This window comes from Ochlerotatus camptorhynchus, unplaced genomic scaffold, assembly GCF_037179485.1.
Source record: "Ochlerotatus camptorhynchus isolate MF236.1 unplaced genomic scaffold, CSIRO-AGI_Acam_v1.1 ptg000055l, whole genome shotgun sequence".
Lineage (NCBI taxonomy): Eukaryota > Metazoa > Arthropoda > Insecta > Diptera > Culicidae > Ochlerotatus > Ochlerotatus camptorhynchus.
The window spans coordinates 1,277,946-1,305,416 of record NW_027040545.1 but is presented as its reverse complement, the minus strand read 5'-3'; the positions used below and the strand labels follow the sequence as shown (position 1 = coordinate 1,305,416).

Below are 27,471 nucleotides of genomic sequence, written 5' to 3'. Positions count from 1 at the left end.
TGATTATTCGTTGCTGGGTCATGAAGCCGAAGTACGTTAGGCTGAAGGACGTTAGGCTAATGAACATTTATTAGTTATTCTACATAACAAACATGTAAATGTAGCTTGGCTCTCATAGAATATCCTGCCTTATCCTTAATTCCAAATGTAAATTTGAACACCGCATGGTGAAGGATATTTTTTAGGTCGTTCCCGTTTCGGTTATGATTTCATTGTACGTTTTGCGCACCTGTGTCAGGAACATCTCTTGTAACAAATCAGCTGCAATGAAAAGCAATATTTTCAAGGGCTGTTTGGAAGAAAGACTTAAATACAGCCACTCTTTCCGGAAGTCTACTCGACTACCGTTGAAAACTGACCTCTTCGACATTTCTTCTGCAGCCGGCACAATTTTTTTTTTTTTTTTATAATCCATTTATTTGTCAAGGCTTAAATGCGTTAGCTTTGCGGAGCCGAATATTATTTACATTAATATCATTTCTTACAACTAATGTTAGTAGAACGGGGGTCGATTACTCGCGGCTTACTTGATATTAGGGATAACATGCCGGCACAATTTAGTCACTGTTCAGAATAGATTGGTAAATGTGGCATGTCACAATCCACGAACTTATTGGGATTTACATTGGGGTAAACAAAGTATCCATCCTTAGCAACGATTGGCAAAACGTCAACACTCGACAGTGATGCCATTTTTTATGTATTCTACTAATCAACGTGTGCCCTAACGTGCATAAAAATGTGTGCCATGCTGTGTTTCGTCATAGTGTGCAAAGTTGATTATCCCTAGACGTTTTCTCACTTTTGGGAACCGACTTCGTCGGATTTTTGACGATTTGTGGAAACTAAATTCTCTTCATTCGTCTGGCATACATTTTGACATCAGCACGAATCATGATGAAACTATCAGCACAGCAAGAGGACCTCTTTCAAGACAAACTGCTGTAAAAACGTCCCAGAACCGACCACAAGGGGCGCTGCGATAACCAAGCAAAGCACAAAGCAGTCGCAATATTGCAATCATTTTAATTTTATTTCTCAAAGTCGTCAATTCGTGGTCAACTAAGTAAAAAGATTTTCAAATTGAACGAAGTTGTGCGAAGCATAGTTTGTTCAATTGTGTACTTCTATACAAAGATCGTATTAAAAAATCAATCATGTCTCAAAAAGTCGAAACATTATCGTAGGTTGATGATCGCCATTTCGTCAAAAAAAATTGAACAAATCGTTGGTTACCTTACCTGCTCTTAGATATGATTTAATACATTTTCTAATGGTTGAACTGTGCGATGATGTTTACCTGAAAACAAAAACAAAAATATATAATATTATTAAACATTGAGATTTTATTTTGGAAATTTGAATAGGATAATAAGTAGAACAATTAATAAATTGATTTTTGAAATTCGCAAATGAACATGATTTAGTCCCAGTTTCATTATTTTGCTTAAATTTGAGCTAATCTTTCAGAATGTAAGGGACAAGACAAGCCAAGTAACCATCAAGCCCACTAATGCAAAAAGTGCAATGTAATGGCTAACTTAAAAATTAATAACCCTTTATTTTAAAGATATCATCAAATATGTCTAAATATCAACGAAAATATTTGAGTATTTTCATAAACTAATACATATAGAAGATAGTGCATTTTGTGAAAAAATATTTTGATATATTCAGCCGAGGTGTCCCGCCCCTGAATACAAAGTAAATTTACAATAATTTCTACAATAGAAATTTTACTTACGTTTTGGTTGTTTTGAATGTTTACCCTTCTTACAGAAGGGTTACAATTTGGGTGTGTGTGTGTGTGCATGCGTGTAACAAAAGTTTGCAGTGTATGTTTTAATTGAATTTTAAGGCGATAGGCGAACATAGAAAATGAAACAGTTATTACGTCACCATTTTCCACTCAGCAAAAATTCACCTCCAAAGCCGTCATATTTCAACGTTATTTAAATAAATATTAATTAGCGATAAAGTATGAAAGTGCTGACACGATTCTCAAAAATAACATAAGCAGCTGAGTTATGTCAAATAGGTCACCTCGCCTACTGGACGACATTTGAATCAATTTGGCCAAAGTGGAAACGCAGTAGGCAAGAGTCACACCGCCATGAGTCAGACAGAGCACAGCACGCGATGGCTGCCTACTTAGTTAGCCGGTAGCATTAGATCAAAGACTTTCCCTCTTCAGGTGTGACCGGGGTTTGGCACTGGGCCATCTTCGAAATTGCTTCGCAAGCGTTAAATTGATTGGACCGCCGCTGTCCGCAGAGGATTAACTTTGTAGCTACTGTCTTACCAATGCAATGGCACCGACGGACAGAGGGTGTCTAATTGGCAACGGTTGATCTTCTCTTGGTCTTGCCATGACGCTTTCCTAGATGGAACACGAGAATACTTTAATCACATTTCCTTTCGTCACGATGCTTGGTGCAATATACTCGATAACACGCTCCCATCGTGCCACATATATCACAAAGAATTATATGCAAAACGTTCAACTTATTTCTGGAAGATCGTTTGTCGTATCGCAAAACACGTACCCATATTCTATTCGCTGCTGGAAGCAACAATACATTTTCTTTTGCGACATCCAAGCAGGCGTCGCCACCGTGGGATTCAAACATCCCAATCTTGATTCGCCGAATGCTTCAATTTCAAAGTTTCCAGCTCATTGCATTCACATCTCGGGGCAAACAGCGACACAAACAGCGTTTTTCAATTTTCCGAAAGGATTATTGCCAAGAACGCGAGAAGGAAGACACAGAGGAAACATTCGAAAACATCGGGCGCGAAGAAAAGTTAGGTTCAACCTCAAGTCTCGAAGCAAGAGGAACAGGGTGGTAAGTAGGCTACATCTATAGACATCCGCAGTTCCGATCCGACGACTAGTGGCGACAGTCGGGGATGACACATCGGATTTCCCCAACCTCTGGATTATTAAGCCTGCTATGATTCGTTTGCTTTCAGGTGAGGCATGGGGGAGGGACGTTGCCAGTTTGCTTTGATGCTCCTGTTTACAGATCCTCTTGAGCAATGAGTAGACGGAATTGGCATCGCTGCAATGAAGGGAAACAAAAAAAAAACAGCAGTAGACATGTTCTGGCCGCCAGCCAGACTGGACGGATTATGTCTCCGGGGGTGCTATTACAACACAAGCAGACGCCGCCATAGACGCCGTTATCATTGACTTCAGTTTAGCTACTTTGCTCTTGATAATGATCCTTCACTGGGCGGATCACAGTAGCCGTTTTCCGACTATTGTTTTTGACAAAAATAACTGAATCAAAAAAGTTGATAAAATCTTTCCTAATTTGATACAAAGCGGCATGCTCATGCGATTAATCCGCCACGATAAATCCAATCTGAAACACCGAAATCCTGTTTATTCGTAATGAGTTCAATTTGCGTCATTACACATACTTTGCCTCCATTCATTTATTCATCTCACCGACAGCCACCACTTGAAATCACGGCCAACAGCAGCACCAGCCCAACCAACATTGATGTATGTTATGAATGTGGCCTAAACATGGTCGTGCACAGGGGACAGGGGTTGGATGGAAGCTTTAACTTTTGTTGAAATTTGTCCTTTGGTTTGTTTTTTCCGTAGATCTTGTTTTCCGTGCTGAGCACCAATGCTACCGACGTGCCAGGAAGGCAGCTCCTACACCTGGGCCCTACCTATCGACCCATCAACTCATGAACCGGGGACCAACGGCTTTACTTCCCATCCGAAGGAAGGCGTGATCAGAGATGTTATGCCTCAGAACATCCCGGCGGCGCCGACTGGGATTGAACCCAGGCCTTCTGGGGTGAGAGGTAATCACGCTTACCACTACACCACCGGCGCCGTTGTTGAAATTTGTATTGTTTGCGGTTTTTCAGCCTGTAGATCTTCAAGACAAGATGGAAAAAGGCAGCCTATTTGATGATTTAATTCAAATATATAAAATACGTCTCAAAGATTCAATAAAATTCCATTCAAATGCAAGTAAACATCACTCATATTCGAGTGATATTTACTCATATACGAGTGACATTCACTCACATTTGAGTAAAATTTCATCAGTCTACACGGGAAAAAAAGAGTTCCCATATTCGTGAACCACAGCCGTGAACCATAGTTCACGGTGTATATTTGAGAAAATTTTGTTCTGGATAGCTGACCGTGATTTTTAGTTCACGGTCCGTTCCCGTTTTCGGGAACGGATTTTTTTCCGAGTATGAGTGACGGAATAAACTCGAAAAAACCTCCCTGTCAAGAAGTCCTTTGCACGGCCATAATGTAGCACATTCATTTAGCGAGCTCACGCGCGGAATAATGTTTCAGTCATCATTATCGTTCTCAACAGGGTTTTCCCCTGTAACCTTCTCCCCATCCACGAGCGGGATTTGAATCCAAGCGAAAATCGTTTTTCCGCTTCTCCTCTCATCATCCTGCTTGGTCATATTTTCGAAAATTAAAACGCGTACACAAACGATACGCTTGCCCTCATCACTCACCACATGGCCTCCCACCTGATCCTCATCGCACTCGTTCACACAGCTCAGCGAAAAAAGAACTCCGAGAAAAACTCAACCCAAACATTTGCGGTCGATCGAAAGCCCCCACCACAGTAGGCGCTGCGCTATCATTTATTGCTCAATGAGAGAGTGAGGTGGCCACTTGAAATTTGAATTTATGTTCGTATGCCAAGCATAACGTAAGGATGAACGAGGAGGGGGAGAAGCTCTTGAATCTGAAGTGTTCCTGGCTGAAACAGATTCGGACTTTTTTTTTCAAACTCGTTCGTTAGGGTGAAGATGAGTTTTTGGGTGAGTGAATCTTGATTGGAATTCGCTCCAGCCCACACTAGTCGCTCGATGCAAAATGCAGCAGGGATTTCACGCTCTATTTCGCATTTCCGGATGTGGGGGCTAGTTTGTGTTCCACTGTTTTGCAACCTTTTCGAGTCTTGCAACTTGTCATAGCAGTTATGAGAAAAAATAGTTCAAAGAGAAAAAAGTCTTTGCCTCGTGTTTCATGTACGGAAGAAAAGGAGCAAGACCGTTAATTGGGAGTGTCCCATGAGGTTAGACTGATGCAAAAATTTTAATTTTTGCTACCCAGTGCTTAAGCGGTTCCAAATTATAGTCGCTATATTCATAGTCTGGCGGATAGAATTTCGATTTATCAAAAAGCGGAACCAATTCAATATATTTTAGACCAACAATTGAAAAGGTACTATTAACTTTTATAAACAAAACGTTGATTATTCTTTCCTCTCTAATCGAACGCAAATTGCCAGCATCATCGGATAGGGGAAACTTTCCCCAACCCAAAGATGGTATTAATTTGCGTAGTCGAGCCTTGAGTCAGGAGAAAAAGGGTTCCGAAGTTTTGTTCGCAATATCTGATGTGATCTTTTCTGTTGTTGGTCGTGATTTGCTCGATTGGTTCCGCTATTTGACAGCTCAATTGGTTCCCGAGATTCTATCCGCCAGACTATGAATATAGCGACTATATTCCAAATCGGGTCCTTATTTGCCTACCAAAATTTTAACTTTATTTGGTAAGAAGCTGACTGTGCACAAACCATTTGAAGTTTGTATAGGAATTACTAAAGGGTGATACGGTCAAAATTTGGTCAATATCAACTTGACGTATTTCTTTCAATTTTGCATTTAAAAAACCTGAACACCCCTCATTTTGAAGGTGTGTGTGTGTAGAATGTTGCTCCTATTTTGATTTTGGAATTCACTCTTCAGTTGTCAAAATGCCGTCCAAGCAAGAAGAGCAGCGTATCAAAATTTTGCTCGCGCATCGCGAAAATCCGAGCTACTCGCACGCAAAGTTGGCAAAATCGCTAAAAGTTGCCAAATCAACCGTTACAAATGTAATTAACGTGTTTGGGGAACGTTTGTCGACAGCCAGGAAGTCTGGATCGGGGGGAAATCGAAAACCGGAAGCCGCTGAGACGACAAAGAGAGTTGCCGGTAGTTTCAAGCGAAACCCTAACCTCTCTCTCCGAGATGCCGCAAATAAGCTGGGTGTATCGTCTACAACCGTGCATCGAGCCAAAAAACGAGCCGGACTATCGACTTACAAGAAGGTAGTGACTCCAAATCGCGATGATAAACAAAATACGACGGCCAAAGCGCGATCCCGGAGGCTGTACACGACGATGCTGACGAAGTTTGACTGCGTGGTAATGGACGACTACAAGCAGCTTCCGGGACAGGAGTTTTATACGGCAAAAGGAAGGGGAAAGGTAGCAGATGTTTTCAAGCACATGAAACTGTCAAAGTTCGCAAAGAAATATCTGGTTTGGCAAGCCATCTGTACCTGTGGCTTGAAAAGCAGCATTTTCATAGCTTCCGGGACTGTCAACCAAGAAATTTACGTGAAAGAGTGTTTGAATAAACGTCTGCTGCCTTTCCTGAAGAAACACGGTTGTTCCGTACTGTTTTGGCCGGATTTGGCATCTTGCCATTACGGTAAAAAGGCCATGGAGTGGTACGCCGCCAACAACGTGCAGGTGGTTCCCAAGGACAAGAACCCTCCCAACACGCCAGAGCTCCGCTCAATTGGGCTATTGTCAAGCGGAACCTAAAGAAGACCAAAAAAACTGCTAAGGGCGAGCAGCAGTTCAAGGCAAACTGGCTTTCTGCGGCGAAGAAGGTGGACAAGGTGGCTGTACAAAATCTGATGGCAGGGGTCAAGCGTAAGGCCCGGCAATTCGGATTTGGAAAAGCGGAAGCCTAACTGAATATTTTTCCTGAATTTTATACTAATTGAACTTGAAAAAGAAATTTAATTTGATTTTTTAAATAAACGATTTCACCGATTTACACGCGTTTTCCCTTGACCAAATTTTGACCGTATCACCCTTTATAGAAAAATCAATTTTTTTGTTAAGATCTTTCTAACAATTCACCATATTTATCAACAAAAAATGTGAAAGCTGTGCTTCTTAGAAATTTTCTCAGCTACAATTTTGTCCAAGACCACTTTTCGATTAAATATATGGATCAAAAGTTATTAAATGATCAAGAAATAAAGAATTAATAACTATTTGATTAATCTTTGAACTAAAAAGCGATCTTCAGCGAAAAAAATTTCCTACACGAATATCTATCAAACTTTCTCTCGGAAAAAAGGGTAAAAGGCAATGAAAAGTTTTAATTTCCCATAGTAATTCCCAACAAACTTTAAATGGTTTGTGCACAGTCAGTTTTTTACCAAACAAGATCAAATTTTGAGAGGCTAGATAGGTTTGGAACCGCTTAAGCACTGTTATTTAGTTTTTGCATCAGTCTAATGCGTACGTTCTAGCGGAGATTGATAGAAGATGGCTCATGGTGGTGGGGCTCAGCAAAGAAATCAAGCAAGCACAAACAGACCTGGGCTTAGGATAAAGCAACCCGGGCAGAAGAAAATATCTCAGTGGTGGACAAGAAAACCAACCGGTACACACATGTACTGGTACGGTCCTCAAAATCGCAACACGTGTGAACGAATGGTGCACACCGTGTAAAGTTTTCATTTCGTTTACACGGTAAACGAAACTGAAACCAAAACCGGGCCTCGGTTTCGAAAACACAACCGAATCCATCAGCACCGTTTACACGTGTAAACGAGTTTGTGGTCGGGTGTATGGAATATCGGGCTACAAAATGGTGAGTGACAATCTGGAAGGAGCGATATACCTAGCTCCGGTCCTCACAAGTTCCTACCTCACGCCTCCACGAGTCATATGATCACAAAAGACTGCCAGCTGAAACATGGACACAGCTGGTTGGCGTAACCTGGACAATGTTGTCAATCCGATAATAGCAGGGTGAGGAGGTGCGACGCGAACACTGGCGCGGTAACCATAGCACGGTGATAGCGGAAATGCTTCGCCAACCCGAGCGTCTGTTCACTATGGAGGCGCGGCTCAAACAGCGTCTGACTGGCATCCAGCGGCTGAATAAGAAATGCTCTTCCCCGGAAGCTACACCTAAGATGGCAGCCCTATCACGGCGGATAGGAGACCTTAGGCTAACCTCCTACTGTCTCTGAAACCTTTATAATTGTTCAAGAAACCAACAGAGAAAGACATCGAACTGATTTAACGACAACGACTTTTAGCGCAAAACAACGGACACAAATTGGATCATGGCATGTATTCACGTTAGCCCAGCAGGGTAAACTGGCACAACTCGCCAACGAGGCGCGACGCATGAAGCTAGAAATCCTGGGACTGAGTGAAAATCGTTGGCCAAACTTTGGAGAACACAAACTGCCGTCGGGACAGGTACTACTATACTCTGGTATTCGAGGTGAAAACGCTCCCCGCCATCGTGGAGTTGGTCTCCTACTTAGCGTCCAGGCAAGTGCTGCGCTCATCAAGTGGGAGCCTGTTAATGAGAAGATAATCGTTGCCAGATTTAGAACACGGGTTCGTAACCTTACCATAATCCAATGTTATGCGCCAACCGATGCTGCCGAGCTACAGGACAAGGAGAATTTTTACAGCCAACTGAATGCCGTCGTGGATAAGTTTCCAAAGGGTGTCATCAAGATCTACACTGGCGACTTCAATGCGAAGATCGGCTCCGATAACACGGACTATGAGCGTGTCATGGGACGCCATGGTCTCGGCGAAATGAGCGAGAACGGTGAGCTGTTTGCAGAATTTTGTGGCAATAACGACATGGTGATCGGGGGCTCGCTCTTCCCCCATCGGCCAGAGCACAAAGTCACGTGGGTTTCCCGTGATCGACATACCGAAAATCAGATCGACCACATCTGCATCAGCCGAAAATAAAGACTGAGCTTTCTTGATGTCCGGAATAAACGCAGCGCCGACGTCGCGTCTGACCATCACCTTCTAATCGGCGAAATCCGCCTACGCATGGCGCGAATCCAGCGACGGGAGGAGAGACTCGGGCGGCGGTTCAACACACGCCGACTTGCAGATCCAGCGGTAAAAAGGTCTTTTGTTGAAGAACTTGAGAATCGATCTGCGGACGTTCCAGAAGGTGGCGGCGTAGAAGAACAATGGACGGCCATCAAAAATACCTTTATAGAAACAAGCAAGAACAACTTGGGTGAGCTGCGCACCCAGAGGAAAGATTGGATCACAGATGAAACCTGGCGGAAGATTGAGGAGCGTAGATAAGCAAAAGCCGCGATAGAGCGGGCGAGAACCAGAGGAGCCAAGAACGAAGCCCGTCAACGGTACTCGGCTCTAGAGAAGGAAGTCAAGCGCTCTTGCAGACGGCACAAGCGAGCGTGGGTGAACCCCCTGGCCGACGAAGGGGAGAAAGCCGCAAACACTGGCGATATACGCCTCCTCTACGATATCTCACGACGCCTGAGTGGAGCAAGGATGAACCCGAGGATGCCTGAAGGACACGACTGGACAATTGCTTACCGACTCCACTACCAGCTGAAACGCTGGTTTGAGCACTTCGAACAACTTCTTCAAGTTTCGATGGCCAACCAGCCATCAACATCTCGGCATGATCCGCCTAGGGTGCGGCGCATCACTCGCGTCAATTCCGAGGCCCCATCACTGCAGGAGATTGAAGCAGCTATCCGAAGCATGAAATCCAACAAGGCTCCAGGGGTCGATCGCATATCAGCAGATATGCTCAAAGCTGACCCCATGCTATCCGCACAAATGTTGCAACTATTCTGTAATATCTGGGACACCGCGACTTTTCCGGTCGACTGGATGCAGGGCATCTTAGTGAAGGTCCCAAAGAAGGGGGATCTGACTGTGTGCGACAATTGGCGAGGCATCATGTTACTGTGTATTGTTCTCAAAGTTCTGTGCAAAGTTATCCTGAATCGGATACAGGAGAAGATCGACGCGACTCTCCGACGGCAGCAGGCAGGATTCCGTGCCGGCAGATCTTGTGTGGACCATATTGTCACGCTCCGCATCATCCTGGAGCAGGTCAATGAATTCCAAGAGTCCCTTTATTTGGTATTCATTGACTACGAAAAAGCTTTCGACCGTCTCAATCACGAGAATCTGTGGGGCGCCCTGAGACGCAAGGGAGTCCCGGATAAAATCGTCAACCTCATCGAAGCGCAGTATGAGGCTTTCACGTGCAGAGTTCTGCATAACTGAGCCTTGTCCGACTCTATCCGGGTAGTCGCTGATGTGAGACAAGGATGTATACTATCACCGCTACTGTTTCTCATCGTAATCGACGAGATCATGGTAGGTGCAATTGACCGTGTACCGAACCGTGGGCTGCTTTGGCAGCCTATCACCATGGAGCATCTCAACGACTTCGATTTGGCTGATGATGTTGCTCTACTAGCACAACGGCGCTCTGATATGCAGAGTAAGCTCAATGACCTAGCCGAACGCTCCTCTGCGGCGGGTCTCACCATCAACGTCAACAAGACCAAATCGTTGGATATCAACACCGGCAATCCTTCCAACTTTACGGTAGCGGGGCAAGCAGTGGAGAAGGTCGAAAGTTTCCAATATCTTGGCAGCCAAATAGCGTCGGACGGCGGGACCAAGAGCGACATAGGTGCACGAATCAAGAAGGCTAGGGCTGCCTTTGCGACTTTACGAAACGTATGGAGATCCAACCAGATAAGTCAACGCACCAAAATCCGAATTTTCAACTCGAACGTGAAATCTGTGTTGTTTTACGCCAGCGAGACGTGGTGTGTATCAGCGGAGAACACTCAAAAGCTGCAGGTCTTCATCAACCGATGCCTGCGATATATAATTCGTGTCTGGTGGCCTCACAACTGGATCTCGAATGCCGAGCTCCATCGTCGATGTCATCAGAAGCCGATAGCAACAGAAATTCGAGAGCGAAAGTGGAGGTGGGTCGGCCACACACTTCGAAGGGGCGGAAACGAAATCTGCAAACAAGCGCTGGATTGGAATCCGGGCTAATGGCGGCGGAGCCTCAATAAGGAAATTAAGCAAGTCGATAGGAATCTGACCTGGGCCCAGGTCAAGGCAAAAGCGAGCAGCCGCCCAGGATGGAAGTCTTTCACGTTGGCCCTTTGCACCGCTGGTGGTGCACAGGACCCTAAAGTAAGTATGGAATATCAACCACGGGTTCGGGTCAGTTTTTGCAAACCGAACCTGGTTTTTGCTGAACATGACTAAGCGGTTGGGCGAAGAAGCTGTTAATGGAGGTGCAGTGCTGCCGAATGTGCAAATGAATTAAAGATTAGATGATCAAAATTCAAAGTGCCAAACTGTCAAATACCCCATAATATAGGTATTTTTGGAATCGTGGTGACATGTAGGAGCCGGAAATCGATGTCTGAAGCAATTTTGAAATCCAATATGGCGGCTTCCGGTTAGAGAAAATCTGGGAAATACTGTCAAATACCCCACAATCCATATTGGAATCGGGATCACGTGTAGGGACCGGAAATCGATGTCTGACGCCATTTAGAAATCCAAGATGGCGGCTTATGGTTGGAGAAAAACTGAAAAATACTCTCACATACCTCACAATATGGGTATTTTTGGAATCGCGATGGCGCTTAGGGACCGGAAATCGACGTATGACGCCATTTAAAAATCCAAAATAGCGGCTTCCAGTGCGATAAAAACTTAGAAATACTGTCAAATATCCCACAATACAGGTATTTTTAGAATTGGGATAGCATGCAGGAACCGGAAATCGATGTCTGACGCCATTTTTAAATTCAAAATGGCGGCTTTCGGTTAGAGACAAACCGGGAAATACGGTAAAAAAACCCACAATATGTGTAATTTTGGAATCAGGATGACGTGTAGGGACCGGAAATTGATGTCTGACGCCATTTTGAAATCCAAGATGGTGACTTCCGGTTAAAGAAAAACAGGGAAATACTATCAAATACCACACAATATGGGTATTTTTGGAAACGGGATGACGTATTGGGACCGAAAATCGATGTTTGATGCCATTTTTAAATCCAAGATGGCGGCTTCCGGTAAGAGAAAACTAGCAAATACTGTCAAATACTCCACAATATGTGTATTTTTGGAATAGGGATGACGTGTAGGGACCGAAAATCGATGTTTGATGCCATTTTTAAATCCAAGATGGCGGCTTCCGGTAAGAGAAAACTAGCAAATACTGTCAAATACTCCACAATATGTGTATTTTTGGAATAGGGATGACGTGTGACGTGTAGAGGTTTTCTCTAGCAAAAGCCACCATCTTGGATTTCAAAATGGCGTCACACATTTATTTCCAATCCCCGAACGTCATCCCGATTCCAAAAATACCCATATTTTGGGGTATTTGACAGTATTTCCCAGTTTTTCTCCAACCGGAAGTCGGCATCTTGGATTTCAAAATGGCGTCAGACATTGTTTTCCAATCCCCACACGTCATCCCGATTCCAAAAATACCCATATTGTGAGGTATTTGACAGCAGGGGCGTAGTGAGGGGGTGGCTAAAGTGGCCCTCGCCAGGGGCGCTGAGTTACAGGGGCGCCCAAATCCACGATAGACTTTCAGAAATTTACTCTGCTGCACTTGTACTTCTCATAGGTAAAATCTTATCAGAGATTTCGCAGCCAGTATACAGTGATAACTTTCTTTGGAACTGTACAAGAGATGTTCAAATATTCAAATAGTTCAACTACGCGTTAGAGTGTTCTTAATTTATATTTTGGAGTATCGTTAAAAGGACATTTCGATACAAGATGGCCGTAAGAACGACAAGTAGTTCCAGCTCTAAAAAGATAAGTTTCTTTCTTCTCACCAATTTAACAGATCTGACAACTTATAATAGTGCCAAGGTGTACGGGAATCAAGTTTTATTAAAACAAATTAATTTCATTGTCTGCTCGATCTATGGGCAGAGAAACCTCAATATAATTAACAAAGTAAACAAATCGTTGCAATCAAGAACCATCACCATAGACATGACTTACTTACTTATCAGAGGCTAGCAAACATCTTTGAGGAAATAAAAATTGATGGAGCTGATTTTGCTATCTAGTACGCAAATGAAAAATCCATTGAGCGTCGGCGTAAACAACAACTCAAAGAGCTCCCCATATTTGACAACATTTCATAACGTATGGAACAGCATAGAGAAGCAATCGTTTTTTTTTTTTTTTGACAGGATGGGCTGATAGCTAGGCTGACAGTTATTCCCATGCATCAATTGAAGAAGGTCTTGATAGACTTCGGGCTAGAGTATTATTCTTATATTGATATAGTGCAGCATGTAACAGAGATAGAAGTATTTAAAACACAGATGAAAGAGCTGTAACCTGAACTGAGCTCTTCGACTCCTTTAGACACTTTGAATTGGATCCTTGAAAAAGGTCTTGAAAACAGTTATCCTACTATCGAAACGGCTCTTAGATTTTTGTGTTGTTGCTTCCTGTTACAGTACACGTATGAGCTGCTTCAACTATTTCAAACTTGTAAAAAATTACTTTCCGGCGTGGTTATTCTTGCAACAAAAAAGGAATCGCTTCAGAACTTGACTTGAATGACATTTTGAATCAGTTTTCTGCAGCTAAGGCATGTATGGCAAAATTTTGAATTTATTTTAAGTGATGTTAGGGATATTCGACTGGAGTGATGATTGGATAATTTTGATCGGCTTTTCAGTCTTTAAGAAAAAACGCTGATTACAGTTTTATTGCGCCAACCAGGGATCGAAACCAGGGGTTGGGATCATCATCAGGACTCGATATTAATCAGTTTGTATGGTTTGTGCCATAAGATGTTCTTACTTAGTACCCCGAATAATACGAATAAGCGTCACTTAACTGATAAAACTAATTGTATTGCTGTATGTATTTATTTGACTCAACATATCATAAACTTGTATGTGTAATAATGTAAATTCATTTATGTACCTATTAAATGTGAAATACAAACAATGCAATTTCCAAACCAAAAATAATCGTTTTGAAGAGGGGCGTAATTTTCATGGTTTGCCAGGGACGCTGCCAACCTAAACTGCGTCTCTGTTTGACAGTATTTCTCAGCTTTTCTCTATCCGGAAGCCGCCATCTAAGATTTCAAAATGTCGTCAGACATCGATTTCCGGTCTCTACACGTCATCCCGATTCTAAAAATATCCATATTGTGGGGGTATTTGACAGTATTTCCCTAACCGACGGTCGCCATCTTGGATTTTGAAATGGTGGCGGTCATAAATTGTTGGTATGAGTAAGATGTTTTGAGATAATTTTAAAATAATTATATAAAATGCAAAAAAAAATCTGGCAAACTTGCACGTCCATAAAATATCAACCCGAAAACACAACCGCTACACAACCTTGGTTCGGTTTTGTGTTTTTCATTTTTTACATACCAAACTCGTTTACCGGTAAACGAAAACCAAATCTAAACCTAGGTGTCGTGTAAACGAAACACGCGTTGGTTTACAAGCTTCGATGGAAACACAACCAGCATCTAAACCAAACACGGTGTGTAGCAGTTGAGAATACGTGTTGTGCTTTGGTGAACCGCACCGGTACACAACCGGTTTTTTCCCAACTCTGCTTTGCTTTAATTCTTCTCAGAAATCCTTTGAAACTCTCGTCATAATACCCCTGGACTGATATTCTAAATTCGTTTGGAATTCACCAGAGAATTTCTTGGGAAATGATCCCATGTTCTTAGAAATGCTCCCTGAAATTTCTTAAAATAAAAAAATCAATGAAAGTAATAATGAAAGTGCAACAAAAAAGCAACAATTTGACTAGCTTAACATTTTTCTTACCATTTAATTCCACTACCTTATTTACTTATCCTTGATAGATAGATACGCATATTTCGTCTACAATTTGCAGACTTCTTCAGTGCCTTGTACTAATACTTGACTGCTGACTGTGAGTATTAGTACAAGGCATTGAAGAAGTCAGCACATTGTATGTATGCAGGTCAATTTGAGCTATCGAGAATTCACAATATCACGAAATCCACGGGAATTTAAGAATCTCCTTCCAACGATACGATCCAACAATTCGAATAACACAATTCGCAATACTTATTAAGCTTCCTACAGGATGGTTTGTAAAGAAGGGCGCCTAAATCTCAGGCATTGAAGAAGTCTGCACATTGTAGACAAAATACGCGTATCTATCTGTCAAGGGTAAGAAAATAAGGTAGTGGAATTAAATGGAAATTACTAATCCTTCACTCTTTCTTTATACAGGTACTCCACTAAGGCGCTCACATTCATCAGGATTTTTCTTACGTCAAAGCAACCAAATTCTTATGTCCAGATTCTAAGTGGGCCATGCTTTTTGGTCGATTCCTGTTTACCAATCAATTATTATTTTGTCCAAAATCCTAGATTCTATTTTCTAATATTATATGCAGCATGAGTTAAAATTAATTTTCCGGCGAAAACAATTTACGAATTCGACGCAAATGACCACACCTAGGATGTGCTCATATATTCCGAACAGAATCGACCAACCGGAGTGAGCAGCCAGACTGTAATCGCTATCCGCACTCATTCATAAATTTCGCACTGTCTGGCGACTGGCTGGCTCCAAACCGTCGTCGTCGTCGTCGCCGCTCGTACAACTAGTCATCGAGTTCTCCATTTAGTAAGCGAAAGAAGCCCGAGCTCATGCATGCGTGCCAGTCGTCATCGTCTTGCGGTAGCAGAGCTGCTACTTGAATCCGGAAAAAGCGGAAAATTAGCCAAGGCATCGTCGTGTGCGGAAAAAAAAAACAGTAAGACACATAGACAAATTAGGTACGTGTGTATCGGGTTATTATTTGGATTCACCAACCGGGCAGGTTATAAAAGGTGGGCAAATAGTCAAAACACACATAGGTGGGGGAAGAGCAGTGGTAACCGTTTCACATTAGTCAGAAGGAAATACGTGAGCCCCGTAAGAGAGATGGTTAATTTTGCTTACATTTTCCGTTAAGCTGCCACTCCTCATTCTGTGACGTGGAAACGTGCGTGACTTATGCCTCTGGCGAAAAGATGGGATTTTGACGTTGGCAGAGACTAATTGAATGGGAGAAATGTTGATTTTGGGATACCTAGAATGTTGTAGATCGATGAAATTTAAATATACATTTCACAGACATCGTAACGAACGCTTCGCATGAAAAGCGGATTGACAGTTGACTGATTTGCAGATTTCGAAAATGCCAACAAGAACATATGAAAATCAGCTTAAAATAAAGTGTCTTTCTTTCAGGACGTCTCCCTAATAAGCTTATTCCCACGGCGCCAGACTTGAGATGATACAGTTCCTTTTGCATGGGACAGCACAAACCGGAAATCCCCTATTAATAACTTGTCTCGCCGCAAAAGTTCTTTGCCTTAAAAAAAACCCTACCCGCATTGAATGGAGAGATACGACAAAACACTCCATCGTTCGCATATACAGCTTTATAGTAATAAAGGAAACGGCCAAGATAAGAACCGAGGGTCGTCCTTTCATTCAAGGAAAGGATCACTCCGTGGCGGAAAAAGGAAGGGAGTTGAGAATGTGACTGTCTTACATCGGATTAGTGTCGAGTGGAGGAAAGTTTCCTGCATTTCACTGTGAGCTTCAAACCCTTCTGTTGCGAGCGCCTGAATGGGATGGTACCTACAACTTTCGAAGACTGAATAGAAGAAAAAAAAAACTATATCGCAATTGATCAGCGGGATGAGAGAACCTGAGCCAACACTAAACGCTTCACCACTCGGATGAAGGATCGACTCGGATAAACGGTAAAGGCTAAGCGGGAAAGTTATGGCAAAGTACATCGAAAATGGTGTGGTAAATCGATACGCTACCCGTGTCAGGACGACGATAAAACTGTTTTATGATACAATCGGGTTTTTTTTCCTCGTCTTCCTTCCACTGCAGTTCTGATGGGAAAGGAAAAGGAAGTTCGATGGATGCTGGTTAAGGGAGGTACGATAAAACTGCTCATCCAGCGTAAATACTCGCCGCCGAATGCCGTTCGGAGAAGGAGGTTGAGTTCAGTGATGTAACTTATCGGTTCGCTCTGTTGTGCCAGAAAAAAGCTTGCAGAAGGTGATAAATTTGAGAGTTTGCGGATATTCATAGCGGAAGTGTTTTCTGCAGTGCCTCATTATTTGCTGTCAACTACGGGGATCTAATGAGGGAATATTTTGGTTCCATGGCTAGTGAGTCATAAATAAGTACGTGGTCGAAAAGTTTCGCATGCTTGATCATCCTTGAAAGCATCCATGTTCTCTTTAATTATTATTATTAAATTATTATATAATGTGGGGGACGGCTCTATTTTGATTCTATTTAAGGCTGGCAATACTGACATATTTTTTCATTAAATTTAAAAAATTCCACACATGGTTAACTTTGTATCAATCAAAGTATTATTAGTTTGAAAAGATATAAAAATAAACAGAAGTCAGAAATGAGTTCTAATTCGGTTTTGGGACATTATAGTACACACTTAAAAATGGTTACCGACTTCGATAATTGTTACCGAACTTTCAACAGCTGAACTGTGAAGAGTAGGCTGTGCGCGTTACTGAACTGGACGTTCAAAATTTCCGACGATGGCCAAGAATATGATTGTCCTCTTCAAAAGGGATCAGACCATCTGTGTAAAAGAAGCCCCCGTCGAGAGCTGCATCCCAACCCCGCTGTACTTCTCTGCGATTTTTCACTGACACACGGTTTCGAAAATGAAAAGGAACCTACATCGGAACCACAACATTCCATCATTCGTAGTATTCGCGTCGAGGAATTGCAAGTCACAGTTCTGAACCTGATATCCAAGCCAATAGATCACTCCAAAGGACGGAACTATTCAAAACTGATCACAATCAAGCTGACCTATGCAAAAATAGCACGGCAGCTGCCTACAGATTCACTTAGACTGACTTGGTGCGATCATTCTTGATTATCTGCCTTTATCTACTCAAACTAAATTTCCATCAATTCATGTCTTACGTTAAATTAACGGAATGCTGGATGGAGTTTTCTACTCACATCCCATTTTTGTTTAAATATTAACGACTTTGACATCATCTTCGAAAGCCTAAAATTCTGAAAGATTTTGAACATTGATAACTCAGCTGCATCTGGACAAATTTCAATAATTTTATCACCAATCGGTCAGATATATTTCCACGCATCTGTTAAATTTAATACTTTATTAATTTTTGAAATGTCAGTATTGAAAATTGCACAAATGTGCCACTGTTGCTATGATAATTAAAATTATCACCGATTGCCTGCGAAAAGCGATTTCCCAAACACAGATTTCAAAGTAGAATTCCATCCGGTCTCACCAACCGGTGTTTATTCAATCACCGCGTGGCGAGTGATGGTGTTCTCCAGTACACAACGAAAGCCTCCCCGCAAGCAGTAAGCTACCAAGGCTGGCCTCAACCGCTGAACGGATTCAGTTCCAATCACCGTGTGCGGTGGTGTCCGGTCGTTAGCATCAGCTGCAACAGCAGCAGTGCTTTCGGCGCGTGGCGTTGAACATTGTTCTCCAGTACACAACGAAAGGCTGCCTGCAAGAAGCGAGCTGCAGCCCACATGAGCGTCCAAGAAAGAGGAACAGTCGCACCGCTATTGATCGGAATCAGTACCTTTTCGTGAGTCGCTGTGGGCCATCTATTCCAAGCGCGTCATCGTCATTCCAAACAACATACAGCTCACCAACCTCATCTGTGTTTAACACCCTAATAGCTCAACATTACTCAACCATCACGACAAAACGGTCCTTTTTAGGACCACCATAAATTGTAAAAGAGTTTTTTTTTACATTTGTCAAGGTCATCAATCGGATGTCTGTTCCCATATCAAGATAGAATTGTTTACAAAATCTTTTACGCCTGATTCCAGCTCTATCTACATATGTTTAAATCTAGCATACCATGTACTTTAGGGCAACATTGGGGGTGTGATTTTAAAAACTAAAGTCGGTCGCAGCATGAAAGTAGCCTGATTTTGATCCAGAGATGATGAATTTTAATTCTTAAAACGCCAAGCGATAGGAATTTTTGCTACGAATCCGTTAAAATTAAGACATTATCATTTTTCAAAATGTCACTATTGAAAATTGCACGGATGTGTAATTGTTGCTATGAAAATTAAAATTATCTCCGATTGCCTGCGAAAAGCGATTTCCCTAACACAGATTTCAAAGTTGAATTCCATCCGGTCGCACCAAACGGTGTTTATCCAATCACCGCGTGGTCAGTGGTAATGTTCTCCTGTACACAAGTACATATTGTGAAAAATATGATTTTTTTTGGACACCATGTCAATACATTTTATTTTATTGCAGTCCAGTGCGATGTACGTTATATTGCTTCATACATACGTATTTTTCTATTTATGGTGAAAGCAAATTCAAATCTCACTAAATTGAAAGTATTGAATTGATGCAAAGCATTTTTTTTTCTAGTTGATCATATATGTCTTATATTTTGCAACAATTCATTGTTTTCAGCAACTAGATTTTTTTTTAATTTTTTTTATTTACTAGGCTTTTAGCCATCGGCTGGTTTGCCTTGGAGCAACAAGATATATTACATAAGATAATCATTGGTAGACATTGGAGTCTTATGGTGAGATCCTTCCCTTATATTTCAATAATAATTTATTTTATATTTTATGTACCATTAATTACATCATACATTTTTAATACATTCACATCTAAATAACTTGGAGCGTATGGTACGGTATGTCCACGCATCCTTCCACCCCTTTAGATTCAGGAAATGTCTCGCTGTTTGAATGTATTTATTTAAACTCGAAGCATTTCCCAGTATCATCTTTGCGGCAAATGCAACGCCGTTTGTGTCATATCGCAGATGTGCTGCAAACTTCAATGTTGAAAAGAAAAATGATTAGGCGTTACCTACTAAGTAAATTGCAAGCTTTATAGAGGTTTTATAGCATCCTACAAATCTAAATCATGGTCTTCAGAACCCTCATAAAACCAAAATTGTTACTTGGGCTAATCTAATCATTTTCCAGGAAGGTTTCTTGTATAGTACTGGCTGTGTTTGTCTTTATTAGATTAGATAAGATTAGATTAGAACTTACAACAGTTGAACTGTTTGGTAAAAATCAGGCATTATAATTCTTAGTTTTAAGGCAATGAATACATTCAAACAGCACCACAAATGGCAAGACTAGATTATTCAAACAAGGCTGACAGTTATTTGAAATTAAAAATTAGTTAAACAGCTTTTGAAATTTACCGTTTCACCGAACATGTGAAATTTTTTATATGCTTTCAAGTAATCTTATGTTTAAAAGCTTAAAATGCGCTTTTTCAGCAATTTTTTTTATTCCATTTCGTGACGAAAATTTGAGATTTTGTTCATAGTGTTTCCGAAAAGGCAATTCAGTTTCCTACAACTTTGTCTCAGATATCATTTCGATTACATGAGCCGTGTTTGTGCTATGAAATATTGATTAATTAATTAATTTATCTTTATTAGGGAGGCTTTCAGCCTGGGGCTGGTTCGCCTCCACTGAAATATTGAAAAATATCGACGAAGCCATTGATTTTGATAAATTAGGCGAGAGTCAAAATAGCCGAATTCCAGCACAAAATTGGTTCATTGCCCCAGCGAACCAATGCGAAATCTGAGAGGTAAAGTTTATTTTTTCGCTATTTGTTCTGGAAATGAACAGACATTCTTTTCTCAAAGTTGCTTGAAATTAGCTCAGCTACAAGTTTGCTGTATAACAAATTTTAAAACATAAAAAAGTTAGTTTTTGAATATCAATTATTATGAGGGCCACCCTAATGTTCAAAGCCACCAAAAGAAGGGAATTTTAAAGCTCAAAAACTTCACCAAAGACACCAAACGTCTAAATATTACAACAAAAGCTCTAGGACTACTATTCTGGCTAAATTCCCATTCTTCACCACTGTGCACTGAAGTGACAAAGCCACCAAATCATGCCAATCATGCTTACCACTACATCACCGTAACTGTCATGCCATTTTATGCCTACCTTCAGCGTAGTGTTCAGTTTGAGAGCTGAGTGGTGCGGAGTCGATTACTTTTTATTTTCAATTTATTTATCCTTGAAAAATATTAACTTTCTTGCCTTTTTTTACATCCTCTCAACGTCCCTCAACACCGCTTAAAAAATGGCGCTTTTTGACGTAGAACAACGTATGTGATTTCTATATGGGGGTACACTTTGTGAAAAACGAAAATGGAACATGTAACAAAATTATGAAAGGTTTTGAAAGTTAATAGCTCAGCTGCCCCTAAACCGATTTCAATAATTTTATCACCAATCGATCAGAAATATTTCTACGCATCTGATAAATTTAAGACTATCATTTTTCAAAATTTCACTACTGAAACTTGCACGTTGCTATGATAATTAAAATTATCACCAGTTGCCTACGAAAAGCAATTTCCCTAACACAGATTTAAAAGTTGAATCTCACCAAACGGTGTTTATTCAATCACCGCGTGGTGTTTATTTCGTCAACCGCTGATCGAATTCAGTTCCAATCACCATGTGTGATGGAGTCCGGTCGTCGGCATCAGCAGCAGCAGCAGCAGTGCTTTCGGGCGAGGTGTTGAACATTGTTCTCCAGTACACAACGAAAGGCTGCGTGCAATCAACGAGCTGCACTCACATGAGCAGGAAAAACAATGGGCATTTCATTTTATTGATTTAAAAAATAAAAACAACAACAATAATTCAATTCATGATGTTGATTGAATGGAGACTAGTGGTACGATATTCATGGTGTGCGACTTTTCAAGACATCTGAATTATACGTTTTGTACCAGCTTGTGATGAATATGGTGGCTTGGCTGCGGTGTTCAAAATCCTTCTTGGATGTTCTGTTGTCGGAAAATTGTATATACTATAGAGAGTAGAAAGCGAGCAAAGGTCGATTTTGAGGAAGGCACGAACCGGGTTGATCTTCTCCTTTACCAACTCCTCTGTTGGGGTATCTTCGGTATCAGCGGTAGAGGTAACAACAGCTGCAATTACCAAACCTATCGACTAGATGCTTACGTCACATGACGACTTGAGTGTGAAACAATCGATAGAACTGTTTCCGCACATCGAAGGTACGTGAGCAAATCGGCGATCGTCTCTTTGCCAGTGGCGGCGGGGGGAGATACCCCTCACCATCCCTCCCCAGCAGGGGAGTTTGCTAAAGGAGATGATTACCCCGTTTCGTGCCTTCCTCAAAATTGACCTTTGCTCGCTTTCTACTCTCTATATATACAATTTTCACACTGCCGTACTCTAAAGGAACTATCAACTCTATACTTTCATCTCCTCATCTATCGTATAAAATTAACACTTTAAGTCTGATATTTGTCGTTAAGCCTCTCCAACTATGTAAATTTTTAACTTCACGCATGGAGTAATACAAACATAATTATTAGAAATATTATAACTATTCCGTACATACAACAGTATTTTGAGAAGCAGAGACTTTTGAAATACCGGAAAAACAAGTAATTACGCTCCACTTATTACAAACGCTACAACTGATGCGAGTGTGGCTGTTTGTTGAACTTTTTTTGACGTTTAAAAGCAAAGGCAACATGGTGATTTATTTTTGGGGGAGGGATCAAGCGTTTTCAAACTTGCTGGGATCAAGTCTCCCAGAACTGAGTTTTCAATATCGAATCAACCTGATCCCAAAATAATATAAAAGCTTACCAATTAAATGATACAGATCGATTCTACTTTTTCAAATATGTCTTCTGTGAAAATTTAGTACAATTTGGTTGAAAAGATCAAAAGATCTTATTATTAGTCTGCCAACACACATATTAAATTTGTATGGTTATTTGGCTTAACGATGAGTTCAGAGTATCTTCCAAACAGTTTATGAAATAGTTATCGTTCGGGTATGGTATTTTTTTATTAGGACTGTCTCCCCTATAATCTAACCCTAAAGAACAGTTCCACGCCATGTGCATAAACAATTGCAGAATTCTGTGTTATGGGTAATCATTCACATTTTTACAAAAAATCGGCCATTTTGGGAGTTGGTTTTTTTTTTCAAAATGGCGTCTTTGTATTTTTTTCATTAAATTGTAGCACGAAATGAAACTTCTGATCGAAATGACTTCTGAGACAAAGTTGTAGAGGTTAATAAAGTCTTTCTGAGGGAAATATACGTGGCATTTTTTTAAAGTAAAATTGAGTAAAAATTTAAAAAAATGCAAATATTTAAAACTATGGACACTTTAAATTTGACAAAAATCGTTCAACAAGAACTTTTGGTCAAATATTTGAACTTTTTGCTAGTATTCTTTTCCTGTAATTTCTACACAGGAAAAATTATTTGAGACATTCTAAATCGTTGCAATCTGTGCAAAAATTCAGTGGCGTCGCGTCCACATGCGCAACCTGTGCACGACACCCGAGCAAAGTCGGTTAACAAAATGAAAGCAAATCGATATTAAAGTGTGCAGTTCCTATCATAGTGAAAACTCATTTTGATTTCAAATGTTACGGCATAAGTCTGATATCATATTGTGCTTTCATTATGCAGTCAAGACGTTTTAAATGAAAGTAACTTAACTTGAAGTTCTGCTGTTTACGTCATGTTTAAAATTTAATTGAAATTCATCTGTCGTTGAACTAATGATTATCGTTTATCTGATTTGTTTAACACATTTAAGGTCATTCGTGACTTGCCCGCGTTGAGATTGGAGCCTAAGTCTTTCAGCTTGAGAAACATGAATGGTAACCATTTACTCTAGGCCCGTATTCAGTTAAACATTATGAATGCAAAATCAGTAATCAAATTGATTTCATTGAAAGCAGGATTAGTTTTCCGTTTGCTTCAACAGTGTAAAATTTTGCTCTCATTTTTGATGTGTTAACCGTTAAGTCAACCAAAATGAGATCAACTGGAGTATTCAAAATAAGTTACATCATAACAGCAAATTTTGATTTCAATTTGATCTTCAGCTTTGCTCGGGCACAGGTGTAAATAATTTAAAAAATGCGTTCAGATTTTTATAGATTTGATGGTCACTGATGTCGCTGTTGTATGTACTTCTTTACTCCAGACCACATGTGACCATGAATACACTATCCTGATGAATGTGGGCGTCTTAGTGGAATACCTGTATAATGAGAGAGAGAAGGATTAGTATTTTCCATTTAATTCCACTACTTTATTTGCTTATCCTTGACATGTCAAGGATAAGCAAATAAAGTAGTGGAATTAAATGGAAAATACTAATCCTTCTCTCTCTCATTATATGAATACACTATTTTATACTGGGGATCAATTAAATTTTCGACCAAGGATTGATTAAGTTCAGTTCGGATGGTTTACCTTGATTTCTAAGCATGTCGATATTACTACCATGACAAAACTCGTCAAATAGTGCACCTAAATGCGATCTTTTTTGGGTGGCGGGTGGCAAGTTTGTGAATGGTCAAATGCCTGATGTAAGCCAAGCAGACCTTCTATCACCTGTTGAAGCATACAACAAATTTTCCACAATACATAGCGGTTTGCACCACTAGTTGTAATTGAAACTATCAGCAGTCACGCGTCAAACGGGAGCAACACGGAAACAGCAGTCTGTTACGCTTTGGACGTTATCATACTTGCAGACCGGTTTGAATGTGTGAGTTTAAATTAGAAGAACATTTGTGATGTATGGGTGCCCAAAGTGTGCATTTCTTGCTGTGCACTTTGATATCTGATTGCAGGCAAAGAGAGTAAAGGAGAAAGAGAGCGCAAAAGCTCGCTTTCACTCTCTTTACAGTTGTAAATCTCTCAATTACCGGTTGTTGCGCCGGTGCGCCTGTCAAAACTTATGATCTTCCCCTGGCTCATTCTGATAGTGTTGTTTTGATGACTAAAGAGTTGATTAATTCAAGTTTGCTACCCAGGGGACTACATCAATTTTCTCTAGATTTTGACACTGTTTTGTATCAAACAATGTTTTTGGAAGTGTTTGTCGAATATTCTTCTTTACACTTCAGTCGAAAGAGTTAGACTTGTGATAAAAACGGGAATTAGTTAGGTTTTGCAATTCCTCCTGCTTAGGTTAGCGCGAAAAGGGCCATGCAAGTTTTGTTTACACATGATGATAGGCCCTTCAAATGTTTATATAGTAATTGAGAATATGTCCCTCGAATTCATGGTGGTGGTAAACTATAGTGAACAAAGTTAGGTGCACAGGTAAACAAATGAGGCACGCGACGCCTAAAATTACATGAAAAAAACTAGTTAACAATAAATTTAAAAATACGACCACAGTTGTTATTCTACGATTTTTGTCCATGTTTGCACTTTTTATGAGCCTTATTTAAAAAATAATCCTTGAATATTGAAGATATGCTTATTGAGATATTTTAGTTTAAAACACTTTTTTGAATTTTTACCTAATTACCGTGAATTACTTTACTTTTCTAACAAATTTCTCTCAGACGTCATTTCGATCAAAAGTGACGTTTTAGTGCTACAATATATTGAAAAAGGTGAAAAACTTCTTTTTACTAGGTTTTGTCGGTGACCTTACCGGCGACGACAAAAACTGCTCTTAAGAAGGAATTGTTATGGATTTCCAAACGTCTAAATATTAAAACAAAAGATCTAGCTTTCCTGCTGAATTCATATGCTGGACCATTATGCGTTGTTTATGCTTTTATTAATTGAATTTTCATAATCAAAATACAAAAGCCGATATTTTAAATATTTCTTCAAAATTAACACACAGTTAACTGAAATCAAGTCAGCAATGTCCCAGAGTTACATACATTTGTCCAGTCCAAGATAATGGAAATTATTTTAAATAGTTTCAGTAGAGTCCTTAAAAAATCCATGTTCCAAGTTTTTTTTTTTCTCAAAAGACTTTTGATGTCCTATGTTAGGCAGTTTGAATAACTTTGTTAATTTTAGAACCTTTAAAACTTTAGATTTTTTCTTTATATCCAAACTTGAGACATACAGTTTTAGAAAATTCTAGCCCCATAACTTGAACAGTTTTCTTAGATCAGGATATAGAAAAAAAATTCTTGATTGAAGTTTCATAATGTTGAAATTTGTTCATAACCCTGAATTTTGAAGCTCCCGTGCACGGAAAGGATCTTGATAAATTCTTAATGTCCAAATTAACTAAAATATTTCTGAAGAATTTGGCACTGAATGTCTTTGGAGCATTCTCAAGGGCTTCCTAGATGTGGAGTTGATCTATAAGATCTATATATTTAGATTGTAAAGTTATTATCGTACAGTGGTCTTCAACTTAGAGTTCACTGAGCACTTTCACAGTTGTTAATTGAGAGCTTTCTAAGTCTGCACCATTTTTGCATTAGTATAATTGTGTGGCAAGTACAATTGAATTGACTAGCAATATTGGTTAATTTTTTTTTTCTAAAACTTTGAGACAACCTGAGCCATGAGGCCTCTATAGTGGACAAGATATCTGAATTCAGCTCTCCCATTTTCCATGGAAAATTCCCCTCAAAGAAATCCGAAATTCATCCAGAATCCCTTCAAAGTACTCCCACCTAAACCCAACATTCTCTTTGAAATCACGGGAATATTTCCTAAACACAATTTCTTGAAATTTCTCGGATTTTTTGTTGTTGCACCCAAACTTGAAATTGAAGTTCAAATAGATCTTGTATATGAAGTTATTCAAGATCTGCAGCTTCAGCAAGTATCTTTTCCTTTATTAGAGAAACTTTCTGCCATAGGCTGGTTCGTCTCTTTCTTCTTCAGAAAGTTCCATGAAGATCATCTTGTTGTTTCTAAAGTCTCAATTCCTTATAGTGACTGGAAGTGATTGATTTTTTCGAAAGAATTCTCCGTTCGGCGTAGATTCAGCGAAGTGGATTGCAGCCCATCACGCATCAAGTAAGTACATATGCGAACAACCCTATTATCAAATCCGTGCATCAGACATGCTATCAATTTGTGTCGTGCTTGGTATTCATTACAAAACCATAATAAATTGAACAATAGGAACATCCGTCCGACATCCCATCTAGTCACGTGTCGGCGTTTGTCTTTTTCGGCGCTTGTACTCTTTCCCATTATTCAACCAGCAACGAAAAGCACCCACAATAGAACGGCGTCTTCTCTCACGAGTGTATTCTTACAAACAGGCAAGCAACAACCAAGCAAGCGGACGGAGTAGCTTCACCCGCCTGCTATGATGACAGAAAATCGATTCGCTCGTTGTTGTTGCGCTGCCTCCCTGCCATCGCTAATTGGAATTCGATCTCTTTTTCCTGCGAGATGTAAGCTCTTGTGCAAAGGCACAGACCGACGTGTGCTGTCAATGACAGCGCTCTCCCTGCCACCCCTATTAGTATCGCTGACTTTACATTGTTACACAGCTGATGCTGTTTCGTCGTACCCTTTTTGCGAAGGGAAAAAAACTGAACCGCTTCCATTAAAAACAGACGTATTCGGAATCGTTTTCCCTAATGTGTCTCGTTGGTAGTTATTTTGGGGTTATGTAAGAACTCTTTTTTTCGTTCGAAATTCCCTTGACTGGTCGAGCAGCAAGGCGAATATGGTTGTTATTGT

General features: G+C 40.4%; 1 protein-coding gene across 11 annotated transcripts in view; it reads right to left on the bottom strand.

Annotated features, from left to right (window-relative positions):
* LOC135717368 (uncharacterized protein CG43867) overlaps window positions 1–27,471 on the bottom strand; it is a 546,523-nt gene that overhangs the window by 58,405 nt on the left and 460,647 nt on the right. The gene's annotated exons all lie outside the window — the stretch shown is intronic.